The sequence below is a fragment of the Protopterus annectens genome, chromosome 5.part0 (assembly GCF_019279795.1).
Source record: "Protopterus annectens isolate FY-2018-M chromosome 5.part0, PAN1.0, whole genome shotgun sequence".
NCBI classification, from domain to species: domain Eukaryota; kingdom Metazoa; phylum Chordata; order Ceratodontiformes; family Protopteridae; genus Protopterus; species Protopterus annectens.
This window is the reverse complement of record NC_056735.1, coordinates 891,038,132-891,057,994: the sequence shown is the minus strand read 5'-3', so window position 1 is coordinate 891,057,994 and position 19,863 is coordinate 891,038,132. Positions and strand designations below refer to the sequence as shown.

The 19,863-nt window shown below is 39.3% G+C and overlaps 1 non-coding gene across 1 annotated transcript; it reads left to right on the top strand.

Annotated features, from left to right (window-relative positions):
• Nucleotides 1–14,901: 14,901 nt before the first annotated feature.
• Nucleotides 14,902–15,067, top strand: LOC122802955. The gene has a single exon (XR_006365027.1). It is a non-coding gene; the product is annotated as a U1 spliceosomal RNA (small nuclear RNA).
• The last annotated feature ends 4,796 nt before the right edge of the window (nt 15,068–19,863 follow it).

Sequence of the window (19,863 nt, the reverse complement as noted above, 5' to 3'; positions counted from 1 at the left end):
CAGGAAATTAACTTTCTTGGGTGGCGTAAGCCAGGGAACCTTGTTGGCTAGGCTTATTTAGGCCCTTGGGCCGATAGCCTAGTACCTACCTATGAACCTATGACCCTATGAATGACTGTGAGAAAAGCAGGAAAACAAATAACTGAAGGTAAGTGAAAGATTTTCCTTACGGTTCCTTTGGTGCAGTATTTAAATGAAGTATTTAGAGTTTAACAAGAGTAAAGTACCTGAGTAAGCACAAAGGTTATACACAAGTACTGTGACTTTTGATGGGAGGCAAAACCCTGAGCAGTTCTGTAATGCAGCATTTAAAGGTGTCATGCCAACACTGCCTTATGGTATGCTGGGATGCAGATATGTTTTAACAGTAACTTGCCAATGTATAAAGGGAAGGGTCAGTTGTATTCTTAGTGTTGTCCAGTGCACAAATCGTTGTTACAGAGACATGCTGAAAATGCTTATTCATTTTAGTCATCAGGTATTAACATACCTTATGTGTGTTGTAACCTTGCTTGTATGCTCTTTGGCTGTATTATAGGTTAATGTTCGCTGATATGAGCAAAAGAAGTCAGTTGACGTATATGTTTTAAGATGCATTACTTGTCTGGTAAGGTTGCTCACTGGCACATAAAATACTGGTATAACTTGAGCTGATCTCTACATTGCATCTGCTTTACTGTGACGGCATAGATGGGGACTGTAGCAGGTGTACAACAGGGGGTTGACTATAGAAAAGTACGTATTGCATAGCACATATTCCCCTACATTCTGCATATTGGGGGTGTATTTTTGGGTGGATCGATGGTGGTAAGTGAATTGGCTGAATTTTGGTGGGTTAAGCTATGCCTTGTAGTATTTTAAGGACATACAGCTTAGTGTTATGTGTAAATTTTAGCATTCCCAAACAATTTTACAGGGTGGGTAGTACACTTTTGCAAGTCTACTTTGACAATTAGTTCTTAGTGGCATTCTTACATCAAAAATAACTCACATTTTATATTCAGTCACCACACAGGAACATGTCTGTCACAAATATAGCAAGAAAGGGTAAATTCTCTCATGGACAATAAAGTCTCAGTGCTGACTGTCCATCTCCATGACTGACTGGTGCTTGCGTAGGAGACTGCTGACCAGCCCTACTGTGACTGTACTTGGCAGTATCTTGCCATCAGTGTTAATGTTGTCAGTGGTCAGAACCATACCTATGAGCTCTTCAGACATATGGATACTGACATTCTCTGTGATTTTTAAAATTGTACTTTCTGCCTTGCACAGTAAGTTACTGCAACTGGAGGTGGGCCTTCAGTGAAACCAGTACTGGCAGAGACAGAGAAGTTTCTTGCATCTCTTCATGAAGAACTGGACTCTTAATGCTTTGATGATGGGGCATTATACCTAGGAACCAAGATGCAGTGTGCCCAGAGAGTATTCATTGTTAATGCCTGACACCTTTATTACAGCACATGTCAATGACTTCATGTGTTTCGTCTACTTTTGGTAGAGAAATTTGTGAAGTCTGACACTCAAATATCTGACATTATTTAGTGACTTCACTCCTCCCTTCGATATGCTAGAAAACCATATATTTTATGAGGAACAGCCCAAAAATATGAAACAAAAATCTGAACATTATGTGACAATCTGGCCAATCAAAAGCCAAGACCACGCCTATTAATTCTGCACATGGGACATAAAAATGAGGAGTTTTAATTATTCTAGGTTTTATGCTTTGCTGTCTTCACAGATGATGCTTTATCCATCTCCACCACTACGGAGCTCCTACTGCCTGATGTTGGAGAAAGGTCCAACTCTAAGTAGGATAGCAGGAACCAGCTGGTATAGTTAGAGAGTGCAATAATAGTGCTGGACACGGGGAGTATAAAGACCCGATCCCTTTCTGAGGCAAGGGACATACACTCTTTCTATGGTCTCCACAGTTACCACCCAAGGCAGACAGAGACAACAGAAAAATGACAAGTTGGTGCAGGCATACACAGTGAGTGCAGTGTGCCACCCATTAGTGACTCAGCCACTGATCTCTGCACAAGCTGCGCAGGGCATGGGGAGGATCATGTGAGTATGTGCCTGATGCCTGATGTCTGTGCCATCCACCCCCAGAACTAGTTATGTAAGTAGGTCTAACCCAGTCAATGTGCAAGCCCATTGTGGAGGCTTGCAAAGAGGTTTACTATTAGAATTCTGAGTGAATGTCCGATGACCATGGGATGCCAAAATTTGGTTAGCTGAACCCGTGTTGTTGAACCTTCATTTGTGTGAGTCTTGGTTTAGTGCATGCATTGTGCATTTGCACATATGTGGTCGGCCTTCTGACAAGAGATCACTGTACTGTGCAGATCAGGAAATTTGCCCTTTTCCCCACTGTAATGTGATCTTGTAGTTGGAATATTTAATCTGTGGGGGTGTAGCCCCCGCACATGGGGGGGGGTTTCATCACGTGGTATGCAGTGTTTGACTGCAGTCTATGGATGTCAAGAAAGGTTGAATTTGCTTAAGAAAGTGTGTTCCCGAAATTCTGACCTTCTCAACATTCTGTTACATCTGCTTCAATATTTTAGGTTGAAATGTCTTGTGAACACTGACCTTATGGTAGTAAACCTTGCAAAAATTATACAGGTATCACAGGATGTGAGTGATGACCTAAAAGAGTGTGTGCCCCACATAAGTGGCATTTTCAATTAAATAAATCACCTTCTGGGGTGAAATAGTTCCTCATTGCTCATGTCTGACAATGCAGGCATGCCTCATACAGCCATTCCACCTCTACCTCTAGTGAAAGAGACATGGAGATATGGAAGGCAAAGGTCACAGTCACACTGCACTACCACTTACACAGCAACCCTGAATGTGGATGTGCATACAAGCTGAATAGGGAATTCCTGAGGCATATTTCTCAACTTCTTAGCAAAAGAAGCTTAGACAAATCCCAAAATAATAAAGTACAAAGGCTCAAAAAAGAGACATATTTTGAATATTGCTCTTATACACTTAGAAATTTGATCGTAAAACAGGTTTTGCAATAGTATGCATTTTTCTTTTTTTTTCCATAATAAATTTTTATTGATATATATTTTCAAAATACAATAAAATCACACACATAATTCACTACTATTACTATCAAAGCTATATACAATATCTACATGAAATGCTTCCATATAAAAATCGTCATTATTCCAAAAAAGAAGACACCAGGGAAAAAAAACAAAGCCAAAACATTTGTAGAAGTACTTTGCGTCCATACATATCATACATATTTTCAAAACATTGTTTCCTCCACATATACATCCAAACTTTAATATATTCCTAATAACAGTATTATGCTAATATAATGTTAAAAACCTTTTCCCATATTTTCGGGTTATTAATATTTTTGTTACTTTGCTTCAGGAGTAATTTATGTGCTAATATATGCTTTATAGCCACAAGCTTGAAATTATCCCATGATGTCTTATCTGGTTCTAACCAGTTTGTAGCTATATATAACTTCATCAGCAAAAAAATATTCATACATATTATAGTTTGTGACCTAGGGAGCTCTCTTGGAGGAACATGTGGAATCATAAATTCCCATGATAACGTTGAACTTTGATAACCCATCTTTTGTAGTTGTGTTCTAAGAGAGTTCCAAAGTTTATATATACACTTGCAGCTCCAGAACATATGAAGAAGATCCGCCGTTTGATTTGTGCAATATGGACAAGTTGGAGAATTCCTAGGATTAAATTTATGTAACCTAAGACGAGTATAATAAGCATTATTCCAAATCATCAACTGCGTATACATCAACTTTTGAAAAGAGACCGATTTTATTGTTAAATCAATTACTTTTAATACCTGATTATCTGCTACTGTCATTTTGTTTACCCAATACCCTGACAACAGAATTTTATCCTGGAATTTTAAATCTTTAATTAATTTATTTGTTGTTGTTATAAATTTGACCTCCTGTTGGAGAGCCTGCCACAATTCAGAGCATTTATCCACAATTCCAACTACCGGTTTAAAGTTTTCAAAATGACTCAGAGCAAGTTCTCTGATTTGTCTCATGACAACCATATAACTCTTAGGAAGATTCAATTCCTGCCTAACTTGCGAAGCCGATAAATTAAATTTATTAAAAACATCAATCAGAGTCAAATTAACTATTAATGGGAATTTACTAAGATCAATCAACTGATTATTTAGTTTAAAATTGGGATTCCTATGGAAAGGCTGAAAAAACATCATATATTACAACAAGTCTACTGATTGGAATAAATTTTGCAAAGATGACACATATGTTTTTAAGTGGTCCATAATCCCATACTTTATCAAACTACTTTTATCCAAAAGGGTAAAGCTTTAGGATTTATGTTCCGATCTAGAATATGCTTGTAATTCAAGACCACCCAAGTTGGTATCCACTTTGTATTAATTACCTCGTAATTAGCAATTCTTAAACACCTGTTGGCATTCACAATTAAATAGTATAATTCAAAATTTGGTAACTCAAGTCCTCCTCTACTCTTCGGGGTCATTAATTTCTCATACGATATTCTAGTTTTCTTTGGCTCCCAAATAAATTTAGCTAGATCTTTATGAATTTGTTTAAAAACTGTCTTTGTAATTGATACTTGAGCAGACCTAAAGATATATAACATTCGTGGTAATATATTCATTTTCACTATTGATACTTTTGCCAATACCGGTAGTCTTAAATTCCTCCATCTGCCACAATCAGCTACTATTAGTTCCCATACTCATTTAATATTATTACTATAAAAGTCCCTATTATCCGTAGAGAAGCTAATACCCAAATATTTGATATTTTCTTTACATGATATCTTCCCCAACAGGGACATTAATGAAAAAGGTTTAGGGGTTCTTAACGGAAAATTAATTTTATAATTAGAGACTTCTGAAAATTCATTTATAACATTTAATATCTTTTCACTATCAGAAATTGGGGTTGTACAATAAATAATAAGATCATCAGCAAATGCTGACATTACTAATTTATTCCTATAAAGTATTGGTGCATTATGATACAAATTTTGCTTAATATATAAAAATAGAGGTTCTAAATAAAGGTTAAACAATAAGGGGGACAAAGGGCAACCCTGCCGTGTACCATTTTTAATCTGTATTCTTTTAGAATAACTCCTATTAATATACAACGTAGTATATGGATTACTATATAATATTTGTAGTATCTGAATAAATTCCTGTGGCATATTGAAATAAGGCAACACATCAAACAAAAAGTTTATATCCACTCTATCAAATGCTTTCTGAGCATCTACTATAAGGGCATAAATATTAGAGTTGTTTTGTTTAGCATACATCATCATATTATGTAGTGTAAGTGTGTTATCACTAGTTTGTCTAGTTGCCATAAATCCAGCCTGTTCCTTAGAAATTAAATGGATCATAATCTTTTTTAATCTACATGCTATAATGGTAGTGAGAATTTTCATATCCACATTTATTAATGCTAGTGGCCTATAATTATCCGGGCTTTGGGGGTCTGAATTAGCTTTATGTATAAAGATTGTTTTTGACGCATTAAGGTGAGGGTCACTAATTTTATTTCTGATTATGTAGTTAAATACATGAGATAATATTTTACCAAAACTATCAGCAAACTCTTTATAAAATTCAACTGTCAAACCATCAGGACCTGGTGACTTATGTACTTTCATATGTTGAATTACATATACTATTTCCTCTGAAGATATAGGTTTAATCAGATCACCTTGCAGACTCTCTTCTAATTTTGGAAAATTAATTTTTGCAAGAATCTTTTATTCTGTTTATGTATAGACCTATCAATTTGACCCTCATAAACCTTGGTATAGATTTTTCGAAAATATCAATAATATCCTCAGTTTTAGAATACACTGTGTCATTGCATTGTATTTCCGAAATATGTACTGTTGTTTTCGATTGATTTATAATCCTTGCCAACGCTTTTGATGGTATTTGAACATTATTGGCATATTTCACTAAACACCTATGCTCCTGAAGTGTTACTCTACTATTATGCAGCAAGAAGAGATCCCTTTGACATTTCAACATTTCCTTCTCTGTTTGAGCATTAAAATTCTGAATCAGTTCTTTCTCGAGTAGCTTCACTTTTGTTTCTAATTTTTGAATATCATTGTTTTGCCTTTTCTTATAATATGAGGCTTTTGCAAAAGAAATCCTCTAATTTGAGATTTAGCTGCTGCCCATTCAATATCAGGAGTATGTTCCTGAAGCTTCATCCTATCTGTTAAACCTTTCAGATATTTTACAATTCCATCTATTATATCCTTTTTATTTAACAGATTTGGATTAAGTGACCAGTTATAACCTCTATGCATTCTTGTATCTTTTAAATCTTTAGAAAACCTTAATGAAATTTTTGAGTGATCCGATAGATATCGAGTATGTATAACCACTACTGGTTCCAAATTAATTAATGCTTTGGATATCAAGAAAAAATGTATCCTAGACCACATTTTGCGGCATGGTGAATAGAAGGTATACTTAATTGCATTATTAATATTATGTGCATAACAAAAGGGGTCATATAATTTAACATCTTCCTTGAAGTCATTTAATGCTATCCTGGCCTGCTTATTAAATGCTCTTTGTGGACAAGACCTATCCAACTTTGGATTTTGTTAGGTATTCCAATCTCCACCCACAATAAAATAATAACCATCATACTGTGTTAAGATTGTATATAATGATGTTATGAAACTTTGTTGGTCATTACATGGTGCATATATATTCAAAAGTAAAAGAGGTTTATCAAACGCATTATCCGATAAAATAACATAACACCATCGCCCATTTTGATCCACTTTAGAGTCTAAAATCTTGTCTTTGTATTGAGTTTTAATAATTATAGCTACTCCAGCACTGTTTGTCTTACCTTCTGATGCCACTACCGCTCTAATCCAGTTCTTTTTCCTAATATCATCCTACTGATCATTTAACAAGTGTGTTTCTTGTAAAAATGCAAACAGTGCTTTGTCCTGTAGCAATATGTGTAGTAACAGCTTCCTCTTCTTCAAGTTCTGGAGCCCTTTAACGTTCCATGAGTCTAATTCCCACATTGACAGGTCTAATTATCCAATAATAGTATAAAAGGGAAATTATCCAATGGATATGTATTAACTGCATACTAAACATAATCTGGAAGCATTTCCTACATCCCGTCCCCAGCCAGTGCCTACCCACTTTACCCCTGGACCAGGACTTATATAGGTCTGGTATGTAAAAAAACATGAACAAGGTTAAAAACACAAACATATTTAAAAGCTTCACGTAATAAAACTTAAAACATTTCCTAAACTTACAACCTATATATTCTAACTTAGCTACTACAAAGTCTAAACTAAACATTCCCTAACAAACACTGCTATTGCTCTACAGCTTATGTTCCAACTATTAATTAAGCAAATCTCTATTGTAAGGTATTATTACCATTTAAAGAAAAAAAAATAATATATTAACTAGCTACTTATACCTACCCCAAATACCTCTTTTGATACAATCATTATTTATATACCACTTTTATTAATCACATTATACAGTAGTGTATATGCTTTACTATGGGCAAAAGATTTTGTCAGCTGCCGCCTCTTTCCCAGTACCATGGCATACTGTTCCTCCATCTAGCATGTTAATCCCCTCATCTGCTACTGACTCCTCTTCTGGGTCACCCTCTGCTGCCTGCTGCACTGGGAGATGTTCCACCTCTATATGGCTTCTTTGATGCAACTGCTTTCTCATTATCATAGTGTACACATTGCACATACTGAGGATATCATAGCACAGGTGCCAGAATCATAATGCAGGGCACCACCAGATAAATAAACACAGCAAAAGTGTGCCTTCAGCAGTTTAAATACACTGTACACTATGACCTTTGCTTATGACAAGGCATAGCTGTATCTATTGTCTGTCACAGTCTTGGGATTATGGATAAATGTCATCGAAAGAAGGCAGAGAAGACACACAAAATAAACAAAGAATCACTCTAATTGTTGAGAAACAGTAGTTATGCTGAAAAAGACTTGTCCAGTGAGATTTACAAAAAGTTAAATGGGCAATTTGCTGTAATGCTGCCAGTCCAGTTTTAAATAAAGAAATAAAAGCAAGCAGTGGCAAATGTATTATGTTCCTGTATTTTGTATACATTGAACAATTATTTGGAGCATTTCTACAGTATACACTATCATTTGACTTCTTTAAAAACAAAAATATTTTCTTACATCTTTTTCCTCACGGCAAGCAATTATAGACAGCTAGTAGTAGATGTACCAGTAAAATCTGCAAATAAAACAGGAATTCTAGTTGTTCACATCTTTTTTGAAAAAGGCATTCTTCTGGAATTTTTCTGTTTCATCACACATGCTACCAGATTGTAACAGAGGAAATCTACATTGAATGACTTCATAATGTCAGTGGTAAACTTACCTTTCAGAAACACAGACCAGAAAAGAGTAAAGAATCATTGGTGACCTAAGTAAGTTTTTAAAATGTATTAAAAAAAGAAATAACCTTATGTCTAAGAGTGAGTACACTGTGATATGGTACACCTGTTGCTCAGTACAGAAATTATCAAAATAAATTAATTAGTGTGATTGCATGTTGGTGCTTTGAACTTATCTTTTAGAACCAGTTCCTTTCAAGGGAATTCTGTCAGCAAACACAGTGTGTGACTATGGGGCCAGTTTGTGCTCGGTACATGATAACTTATTCCATTGGTCTGGGAGCAGAAATCAGTTGTGTACCTAGGGCAGGGCAAGAGGGGCAACCACTTGAGAAGCAAAGTTTAATGCAATATGCAAGCGATAATGCATGACAGGGCGTGTGTTAATGTGTAATTAACACTTGCCCAGGGGTGTTATGAGGCCCTATGCAGCAGGCAGAGGGCCTTTACACCCCTGGAAGGGAGCTAATTACACATTAGCACACATCCTGGAGGGCATTATTGTGCTTAGAGAATGGCCTCTCTGTAAATTGTTTGTGTTTTACTTGCTTATTATTTTTAAGTACTATATTTTTTGTATATTTTTGATGTAAAATGGTTCCTCTGCCTACTCTTTCAAACCTTCTGCAGTTTCTGTTAATGGTGTTGGAGGAAGAATTTTACATAAAAAAGATATAAAAAATATAGGTCTTAAACAAAAGAATTATGTAAGTAAAACATAATAATTTTACAGAGAGAACATTCTCTCCCTCTCATATACAGTCACTTCTGCTTTCGTACACACATTCACTCAAGACTGCTCTCACTGTCTATGGATCTCAATCTCTCTCTCTCACACACACACACACACACACACACACACACACACACACACACACACACACACACACACACACGCACACACGCACACACACGCACACACACACACACACACACACACACACACACGCACGCACGCGCCCACACACACACACACACACACGCACGCACGCACGCACCCACACACACACAGTCTTCTCTGCTTTCATACATGCACTCATACAAGATCACTGTCACTCTCTCCATATCTCTCATAAATGCAGTCACTTCTGCATGTGTACATGCACTCACTCACTAATGATCTCTCATCTCTCTTGGTCTCTCTTTCGTTCTCAAACACACACAGTCACTTCTGCATTCATGCACACATTCACTCACACAATCGCTCTCAGTCTCTCTCTTTTTCTCACACACACACACACACACACACACACACACACACACACACACACACACACACACACACACAGTCTCCTATGCTTTCATACACGCATTCACTCACACACACAGACAGACAAATAAATGCATGCATACACACATACATACACACATATACTCTTCTTTCCGATTATTTTATTTATTTATTTATTTTTTCCACTCACTAATCAGTGAAAGCGCTGCTTAGTGAGTGCAAAAGTAATAGCAGACGCTAATTTATTTAGTAGTCTGAGCTCCACGGTGCTTGATATCCTGCTGTGAAGTGGTGAACTCGTTTTTCAATGGACATTACTTGTAAATTAATACCCCGCTGGAGAAAGCTCGTTCACAAATCAGGGTACCAAAGTACAGTAAGCCCATTGTCTAAAGGCTTTTATAAGGCAGTATTGCATTTGCAGTCAAACCTGAGTGCTATAGTGCTCCGTGCAGGCAAGATGTAAACTGTAGCAACTGTTTGTTACATTTGTAGCAAGTAGTTTTCCACAGTTTAAACAGAAGTTTTTTTTAAGCAAAATATGAATACTGTACTCCATGCAGGCAGGGTATAAACTGTAGCATTTCTTTGATTTATTTGTAACAAACAGGCTGCCTCAAGGCACTATCTCTGTATTCTTTCTCCTACAGGCTTTTGAGGGGAGATCTATGCCTGGCATACAGGGCATAGTCAGACCCCAGTCTGATGGACCTCCTGCATATCTACAAAACAAACAGCACCAGAATTACCTGTTCTAAAGACTTAAACCTTGCCTGTGATATATAAATAGGACTTGCTGGAGAGATAGGTATGTATCCCAGAGACTACCCCGTCTATGGACCAGGCTCCCCATCCATGTGAAGCAGCGTTCCTCCCTAAGCCAATTCAAGTGCAGCTTGGACAATTGAATGGGAAACTGGCAATTCATCCCTGGTTTGGCACCTATGTTTCTAATGGACAGAGGTAACCTGTAAATGGTTCATCTCCCAGGCCCATGCTTACACTTATCAAGGGTATCAGGACTTGTCAGAGTTTTGGGATGCATGGCTAGGCTTAAAAAGGCCCTTGTAGTCATTAGCCTAGTAAACAACTATGAACCTACGAACCTATAAGATTTAGCCATGAGTAAGAACTATTTATATGCACACCCTGAACAGATACCAACCTGGCTAACAAGAGGAAAAGCAATGCTCCTACTTAAGAGTGAACCTGCAAGCTACCCTAAAAATTATACACCAGTAATTTGCCTTCCAGTGATGTATAAACTATACACTGGAATTGATGTATGTTTATACTCACTTAGAAGAAAACTCAATTATGGCAGTAGAACAAAAGGACAATAAAAGAAAGTCATATGGAACAAAGGATCATTTGTTGTTAAGTAAAGTCATAGTGGAGAGCTGTAAATAGGGGAAGAATCTAAGTATGGGATGGATTGACTACAAAAACGCATTTGATAATATCCCACATTCATGGATAAAAGAGTGCTTAAAAATGTATAAGATGCCCCCTACACTGATCAACTACATTACATTGACCATGAAACAGTGACAAACCACTTTGTAATTAAGCCATGATAAAGGACACATTATTATTCCAGGGATAACATTTCAAAGGGGGATATTCCTGGGTGACTCTCTGTCACTTGCTATTCTGCCTTGCCCTTAACCTATTAATCTGTCTACTTAACAGTTTAGGCCATGGCTATAAGTTGGTTTTTAGAAAAGAAAGTGTAAAGACTTCCCATCTTCTCTCTGTCAATGATTTAAAACTGTATAGCTCATCAGATGAGGAACTGAAAGCACAACTGCAAGTTGCCAAAACTTTTTCAGATGATATAAGAATGTCATGGTCTTGATAAATGTGTAAAAGCAACCTTTAAAGCAGGAAAACTGCAGCACCAAGAAAACATCAGGTTGAGACAAGAATGTGATATAAAAGAACTTGAGCAAGAGGGTGTGTATAAATATTTGGGAATTGATGAAGGATCAACAATACAACATGAACAAATGTGAATAAAACTTAGTAAGGAATACTTTAGAAGACTTAAATTAATCCTGAAAACAGCGTTGACATCTAGGAACAAAATCCAAGCTGTAAACCAATTTTCTCTTCCTTTACTTACTTACAGTTTTGGAGTGATTGACTGGTCCCAAAATGTGTTGGATAGATTAGATATGAAAACAAGAAGGATGCTTCATGCTCTCCAAATGATTTATAAAAATCAGTGCATACCAAGATTATATATTCCCTGTTTTGAAGGAGGGATTGGCCTCTTTGAAACTGATTACATGTATAGATCTACAGTCGTGGGACTCCACACATATCTGCTGACCTCACAAGACCCAAATGTAGTGAAAGTTTTGAAACATGAGGAGAATAAATTTAAGATGACTTCCCGGCTTAGGCTAGTAGAAGCATACTGGCATCAAGCAGGACTGGAAATTAAACCACAAATAGATAAAAATCAGACAGTAACCGAATGTGTCAAAAAACAAAAGAAAGAATATAAGGTGAAGGATCAGATGAGAATGCAAAAAATGTGGAAAATGCGTAAATATAGTTGCAAGTATAGAAAACATCTAGAAGAACGTCATGTTGGTCAGGAACGAAAGCAGGCATGGTTAAGGAAAGGCAAATTCAAACCAAAAGATGAAAGGTTAATATTGGTGGCACAAGATAGTGGGCTACGTACATGTTGGTTTACAAAGTCCATTGAACTTGTGGGAGAATCAGATAAATGTAGGTTTTGTAAAACAGAATTGGAAACAGTTGCACACCTTGTTGCTGGTTGTGACATACTAATGGCAGAAGGACAGTATACTGAAAAGCATAATAATGTGGCAAGACTGTTGCACTGGGGATTGTGTTGTGCAATCATTATGATATTAAAGTGGCTGAAAAACACTGGAAACATGAGCTACAAAGCCACACTGGAAACATGAGCCACAAAGAATCATAGAAAATGATGAAGTCTACATCACATGGGATCACCCATTACCAACAGTTCAAAAGATAGATGCTAGAAAACCAGATATAGTGGTCCAAGAAAAGAAGACAAAAGTAGCATTGATCGTTGAAATCACCACACCCAGTGATTACAGTATCTTGTATATAGAGACACAAAGTCATAAAATATCAGGATATTCAGGCAGAAATGAGAGCAATGTGGAAGAAAGATACCCAGGCAGTCCCAATACTAGTAGGAGCAACGGGTCTTATAAAAAAGCATATATTTAGATATGTTGCCATTACATGTAACTCCATACGAATTGTAGGACTCATTACTGGGAATCTAAAATCATATTTAGATATGTCACCAATACACATAACTCCGTATGATTTGCAGAAGGAGTCATTACTGGGCACACTGCGGGTGCTGTGAAGAGCACTTCTGACTGACATCAAAGACTGAAATAATACTAATTTCATGAACTTTAATTGTACTTTGACTTAGGTATGGGGCCCATTCCTGTAGTGGTATTAGAAACCCAAAAGATTTGGAGAAATTAAAAAAATGAGAGATAGAAAGTAACATACTGAAATTTGTAACCCCAACTTTATGTCACTGAGATACTTCCAAATGAGTTTTATTACAATAATTGTTATTTTTATTTTGACTCTTTAATTTCAACAACACCAATTTTACTTCTTACATTTCACTGCCAAGTATTTTATATGATATTTTATCTGGCACCTTTGAGTTTCAATTACCATGAATGTTACATGACTATTGAACTATATAAACTATTCTTTGTGTTCATGGAGTAAAAATCCACCAAGTAGTGAACTTTAGACTATACAAAACTTTTAATGTAGGAGACTGAGTAGATGGCATGGGATTTACGGTGCTCCGCATAAGGCAGGAATGTTACGCCTTGACTTCTTTTTGTAAAGGACCTTTGTGCTCTCTTTAGTTGCTGCATTTGGCTGCTCAGGTACATACCAAAGGTAGCACTATATTCTGTGACTGGTCTGATAAGGGTGCAGTGCAGTTGGATAATGACCTCTTTGGACCTAGATGACATGCCCTTGTAAACTCCGCAATGTAAGAGGATTTCCTCACCACCGTGGCCACCTGGGGGTCGAAGGTAAGGCTACTGTCTATGTGCATACCCAGATCCCTGACCACTGAGTCGACTCTGAGGGGTGTATTATCAACATGGTAATTAGCCGGGATGGTTGATTTCCCAAAGGGTACAGTTATGTGTTTCTTAGCATTGAGTTTAAGACCATGGCTCTGGCACCATTTCTTAGTCAGAGATAGACCTTCTTGAAGAATGCTAGGTCTGCAGGGGGGCTGATCATAACCCCCAGCTTGCAATTATCTGCAAACTTAGTCAGCCATTAACCCTCAGCTTTTGCTTAGTTTCAGAGAAACAGATGCCAAAAAGGAGCGGGCCCAGTGCTGAGCCCTGGAGGACTCTGCTGTTGACTGGCCTTTTGGTGGAGGTGGCCCCACCGAATTTGACCTCCTGGGTCCTATCGGTGAGACAGTTGGCTATCCAGCGGGCGATAAAAAGGTTTATGCCTAAATTAGTGAGCTTCTCTATAATGGCTGAGTGGGGTATTGTATCAGAAGCCTTGGCCAAGTCAAGGTAAGCTGTGGGAACAGTCTCACCTTTCCTTTTTTTTTTTTCACAGGCGACGTGCAGGCTCTGCTCCGTCAGTCACGTTTCATTTGGGGTATCGGATTGTCATTACGGCGGCAGGTACACTTTCAACAGCTTAGAGGGCCTCCTTTGTGTTCAGCTGCTGCCTGTGTGTCTGGTTAGAGCTGCTGAGCAAAGCATGCTAGCTGCTCAAGCATTCCACGACGAGCAAAGCAGCTTTTTCACCCGTTGTTTTTAAACACGCAGGAAGAGATTGTAGCTCTTTGTAGCTTACATTGATTTACATCTCTTTACTCAATAGCTCTTCCCATTTTAAAACACCGCTCGCTCTCTCTCAGTGCAAAGGCAGTCAAAACCTAATGCAAATTTTCATGGACAAAGCACTATGGGATATCACTGCAGATGCCGAACTTTCCTCAGGAATTTCTTGCTGCTCCAGTAAAGGTACAGAGCCACGGTTTGCGTTCAACCCCAGGTTTGTCACTGTCCTCATACACCATTGTAAAAACAACTCACCGCCCAGGTAATGACGCTTACACCACTGGACCTGCTCATTCTCCGGCAGCAAACGCATACTTACTTGGCAGGGGGAATACCGGGATCAAGAAGGTGGTTTCCCCAGGGCGAGGCTCTTCCATTGCACACTTCGGTTGGGTTGACTCCTGTGATTTCCCCAAATGTGGGAAACTCAACTGCATAATTTATGGTAGTGGGGGACTGCGTTTGTGCACTTCCCTCAGTTTACATTAATGAAATATTGGCTTTCTATTCTTCTAGTGTGCCTGGGGGGTGTTTTATCTTTTTTACCACCCCTTACCTTTTCCTCCAGCGATGCATTTCTGTCTCTGCCCTTTGCACAAGGCTGTGCATGCATTTTTATCCTCCTTCCTTCTTTTTCTTCGTGCTCTTCTTTCTTGCTCTTCCTTTCTGTCTTTCTAACTATTCCATTTCAGGGCTGAAATAAAACATTTCACAGCTTTACCACAAAGGCTCATCTGCACTCTGCTGCACTTTGCTGGCAAGGAAAGCTTACTTTGCTTTTATGTTTTGCATTTTCTATCACTTTTTTCCTTTCCATATTTTCAATACTGTGCTTTCTTTTCTTTACCTTCTGCTTTACTTGCATTCTGCTTTAACAGCATATTAAAACTTCAAAGAGACCACAGCTCTCTCTCTCTGTCTTCTGAGTCAGGCAGATTTTTTCCCCCGCTCTCCCACCCAGTCACAGTTGCTGTCTTGCTAATTGCCACTGTCTTTCTAGCTGCCTGCCTCTTATGTTAATCTGACCACATACCTCATTTCCTCTCTTACTTTCACTGGCTTGTGTGAGTAATCACAAAATCAGCATTTTGAAATCCCTCCCCTTCAGCTATTCATTTATTGGCCATCCTGCTGTATTCCATAGTACCAGAATACAAAAGTGACCACCCTTTCAATCCATCCTGCTGTGTTAAAAATAGTAACTCTCCACTAAACCTTCACTTTTTAAACAGGTAAAACTTAAGTTACCTACTTTCACATCTAACTTCTCTAGTGCACACTGCAGTGTGCATTTGTTTCGTCTTACCTTTAAGCATCCCTGTGACTAGCACTTTCTCTAAAACCTGCTGGAAAGCACTAGGAGGCCTTAAACTGATACAAGCACTCAGCTCTCCTTGTTAATAAGGAGAAATTAATAGTAGGCACTAAACAGCCTATAATTGCAAAGTACCTTGCTAGGGTAAGGAAAACAGCTCCTGTACTTTACACAAACAAATAAATAAAAAGCACCAAACCAGGCATGTCCAAGGGTCAGCTTCGGTGATTTCTCCTGTCCACCTGGTGAATCTGGGCATACTGGGGCAATGTACACAGACAACCCTCACTCCTACCACCCAACACTGCAACCTGTGAGATGCACTTACATAGCCAAAATGGAAGCAAAGCTCTCTCCACCCAAGACTGCTAGACAGTCAAGAGGAGAAGGTTAACACCCACACTACACCTCAAGCAACACACAGCCCTTCTAAACCCGCACCACCAACACCCACATATAGCAACACTAAATCCACATATGCGGAGGCCCTTAACTGTAACCTGCCCAAGCAACAAGGACCACTGAAGCTGAAGCGCAAACAGACACCAGTCACAAGCAAAGTGTCACATAGTTCAACACCAGTGTGTGCCACCCAGCAACAGACCCTAAGGCAAGACAATGTACCCAACACTTTAGTCATAGGTGACTCTATAGTCCGGCACACTGATGTCCCTCTCACCAGGTTGAACAAGGAGGAAAATTACAGTCAGCTGCCTGCCGGGTGCCAGGACCCGCCACATAACGCATGCACTCAAGTCACTCCACAGAGTACAGATATGACTCTGTCATTGTCCAGTCGGAGTGAATGACTTGAGCATACCTCCCCGGACTCCATGAAAAGAGACATGGAAGAGCTCTCGGATCACGTGGCCCAGGCAGGTATGACCTTAGCCCTGAATGATACCACGATATAAGGACAAAATGATTGACTTCAACAATCGGCTAAGCTTCTGGTGTCATTCAAAGGGGATCCAGTATCTGTCTGCCTGGGGCGACCACGATTGACAGACCACGATGCTTTGCCAGAGGTGGTCTGCACCTGTCACCCCTGGGATTCAGGTTACTGGCTACGGCTCTTGCCACCCCTATAGTGCCTTCTTTAGGCAAAGTTCAAAGGACAAAACCACCACCGTAACAGGTACAAGCATGCAAAATCTGAAGGTAATGCTACTCAATGCTAGAAGTCTAAACCTCAAAATGCACTCTCTCGAGGCACTCCTAAAAATGGAGAACATTGATATCTGTGTGGTAACTGAGGCCTGGTTCAAGGCTCCAGAGAGCACCCCTGCAATACCAGGCTACAACTCTTACCACACTTTCGGCCAGCAAACCAGGGCGGAAACACTAAAGGTGGAGGAGTGACAATATTCACCAAGGATATTCACACCGCCAGGCTAGGCGTAACACAATCGTCTGAAATTCTCAGGTGCAACTAACACTAGGTAAGACTGCAATCCAAATTGGAGCCTGCTACAGATCCCCCACCATACCCCAAGATTCTCGCTACGCCTTTCTAAACATACTGGAAAATATTAAGATAGAACCAAACACCCTAATACTGGGTGATTTTAACTACCCTGCCATTAACTGGGAAAACTACTCATGTACCAAAACCTTTGCCCAACGGTTCTTGGAATTCATAAATTCCAACGCCCTGGATCAACTAATCCATAGTCCCACCAGGGGCTCCAATATCCCAGACCTGGTCATTACCAACATGGGAAATCGACTTTTAATGAAAATAAGTATTTCAAATCGTATTTGAGCATAGGCAACTGTACCTATGGTGTAAAGACTACAGTAATGTGGAATGGGGCCCTGGGATAAAAATTTTCCCTGCACTGAAAATTACAGATATTATACTAAATGCAGGCCAAGTGGCTAGAAGATCTATGCATGATCATAGTGGGGTATCCATAATGAGAAGCAGAATGCCCCTGGTCTCAGAGCATGGCTCTATGGCTCTATGGTGTTCCACTCCGGTGTATTCACTATCAAGCCTCCTCATGGTCTAGCCATTAGTGATGGCATTTCTGTTCAAATGTTTCTTCTCTTCACATTCCAGGTGGTAAAACCTGTGCAAAAGAGGGCCAGATAGCTCGATGCCAAGTGAGTTAAAGGGCCAGAAGCTGGTTGAGATCAGATTGAAGGGCAGCTAACCAATCTCCTGATAGAGAGGGTGATATGATGGGGCCAAGGGTGGGGTTAGATGATGTAAAAGGCTGATGTAATGCAGCTATGGTAGTAGTGTGTCAGTCAAGCTAGAATGCTTGTGTTTGTCCCCAGTTCTCAATCTTAACAATGAAAGGTAATCCAAAGTCCCAAATTAGTAGTAAAACATATTCTGACATACATGAAACTTGTTGTTTAAATTTGAACACATCACAAAGTAAAAAGCATTTTCAGACACCTGACAGTTACTGGTTCAAGACTCCAGAGAGCACACCTGTAATACCAGGCTACAACTCTTACCACACTTTTCGGCCACCAAACCAGGACGGAAACACTAAAGGTGGAGGAGTGTCAATATTCACCAAGGATATTCACATCACCAGGCTAGTTGCCCAACACAATGCATCTGAAATTCTCCAGGTGCAACTAACACTAGGTAAGACTGCAATCCAAATTGTAGCTTGCTACAGATCCCCCACTATACCCCAAGATTCTCACTACACCTTTCTAAACATACTGGAAAATATTAAGATAGAACCAAACACCCTAATACTGGGTGATTTTAATACCCTGCATGCATTAACTGGGAAAACTACTCATGTACCAAACACCTTTGCCCAAGCGGTTCTGGGAATTCATAAATTTAGCGCCCTGGATCAACTAATCCCATAGTCCCACCAGGGCTCCAATATCCTAGACCTGGTCATTACCAACATGGAAATCGATTCTCCACACCTATGGTCACCGCCTCATTAGTCAGGTCTGACCATAAGCTAATCACCCTTAACATCCACATCCCACCCCCACCCCCCAGAAAGGAACCCTCCATAAACAAACTTCTCCAAAGCCAACTTCACATGCTACTCAAGTCATAAGTGACAATCTTCATGACACCCATGCAGATGGGAGCTGAAAGTTCAACTGCTGAATCCTACACACTGGGCACTGTACGAGCACATCCACTGATGCATGAATCGTGCCATCCCAAATAAAACCAAGATGCTCACATCCAAAAAAAAGGAAGCCAATCTGGTGGTCCCCTGCCATAAAAAAACTTTACAACAAAAGGAAGTAACTGTTGCAGAAAAGAGGAAGATCCCAGGATGCAAAAAAAGGAAGCCAATCTGGTGGTCCCCCGCCATAAAAAATACTTTGCAACAAAAGGAAGAAACTGTTGCAGGAAAGAGGAAAATCCCAGGCTGCAAAAATCTCCCTTACCAGCCTCAGTAAGAAACTGAGATCCCTCATAAAATCCTCCAAAGCTAGTTACGAATATAAAATTGCCAAAGATTCCAAAGACAACCAGAAGGCATTCTATAACTATGTCAAGAATCTAAATGGCGATGCTCAGATCTGCTCTGAGCTAAAACAGAATGGCATTAAATATACTGATCCCAAGGATATTGCCAATATCCTGGCAGATCGATTCAGTGCCAACTTCACCCCCCCCTCTCACCCCCTAAATGGCCCATCTCAATACCGGAAGATTGCCAGATTCCGGTAATAATGGCCACACAGGTAAAAACACACTCTCCAAAGCTAATAATACAGCATCCATGGGACCAGATGACATCCCGGGCTGTGTACTACATGAACTATAATATGGACTGGCACCTCACCTAGAGGTGTCATGGTTTAATCATAGCCTCGCCTCGGGTTTCGTGCCCACTGAGTGGCACAGAGCTACAGTTATCCCATTATTACAAGGGGCAATCCACCTTGGATCCTGGAAAACTACTACATCCCATCAATCTGACAAGCCTTCGTACAGGCTAATTTATGGAAC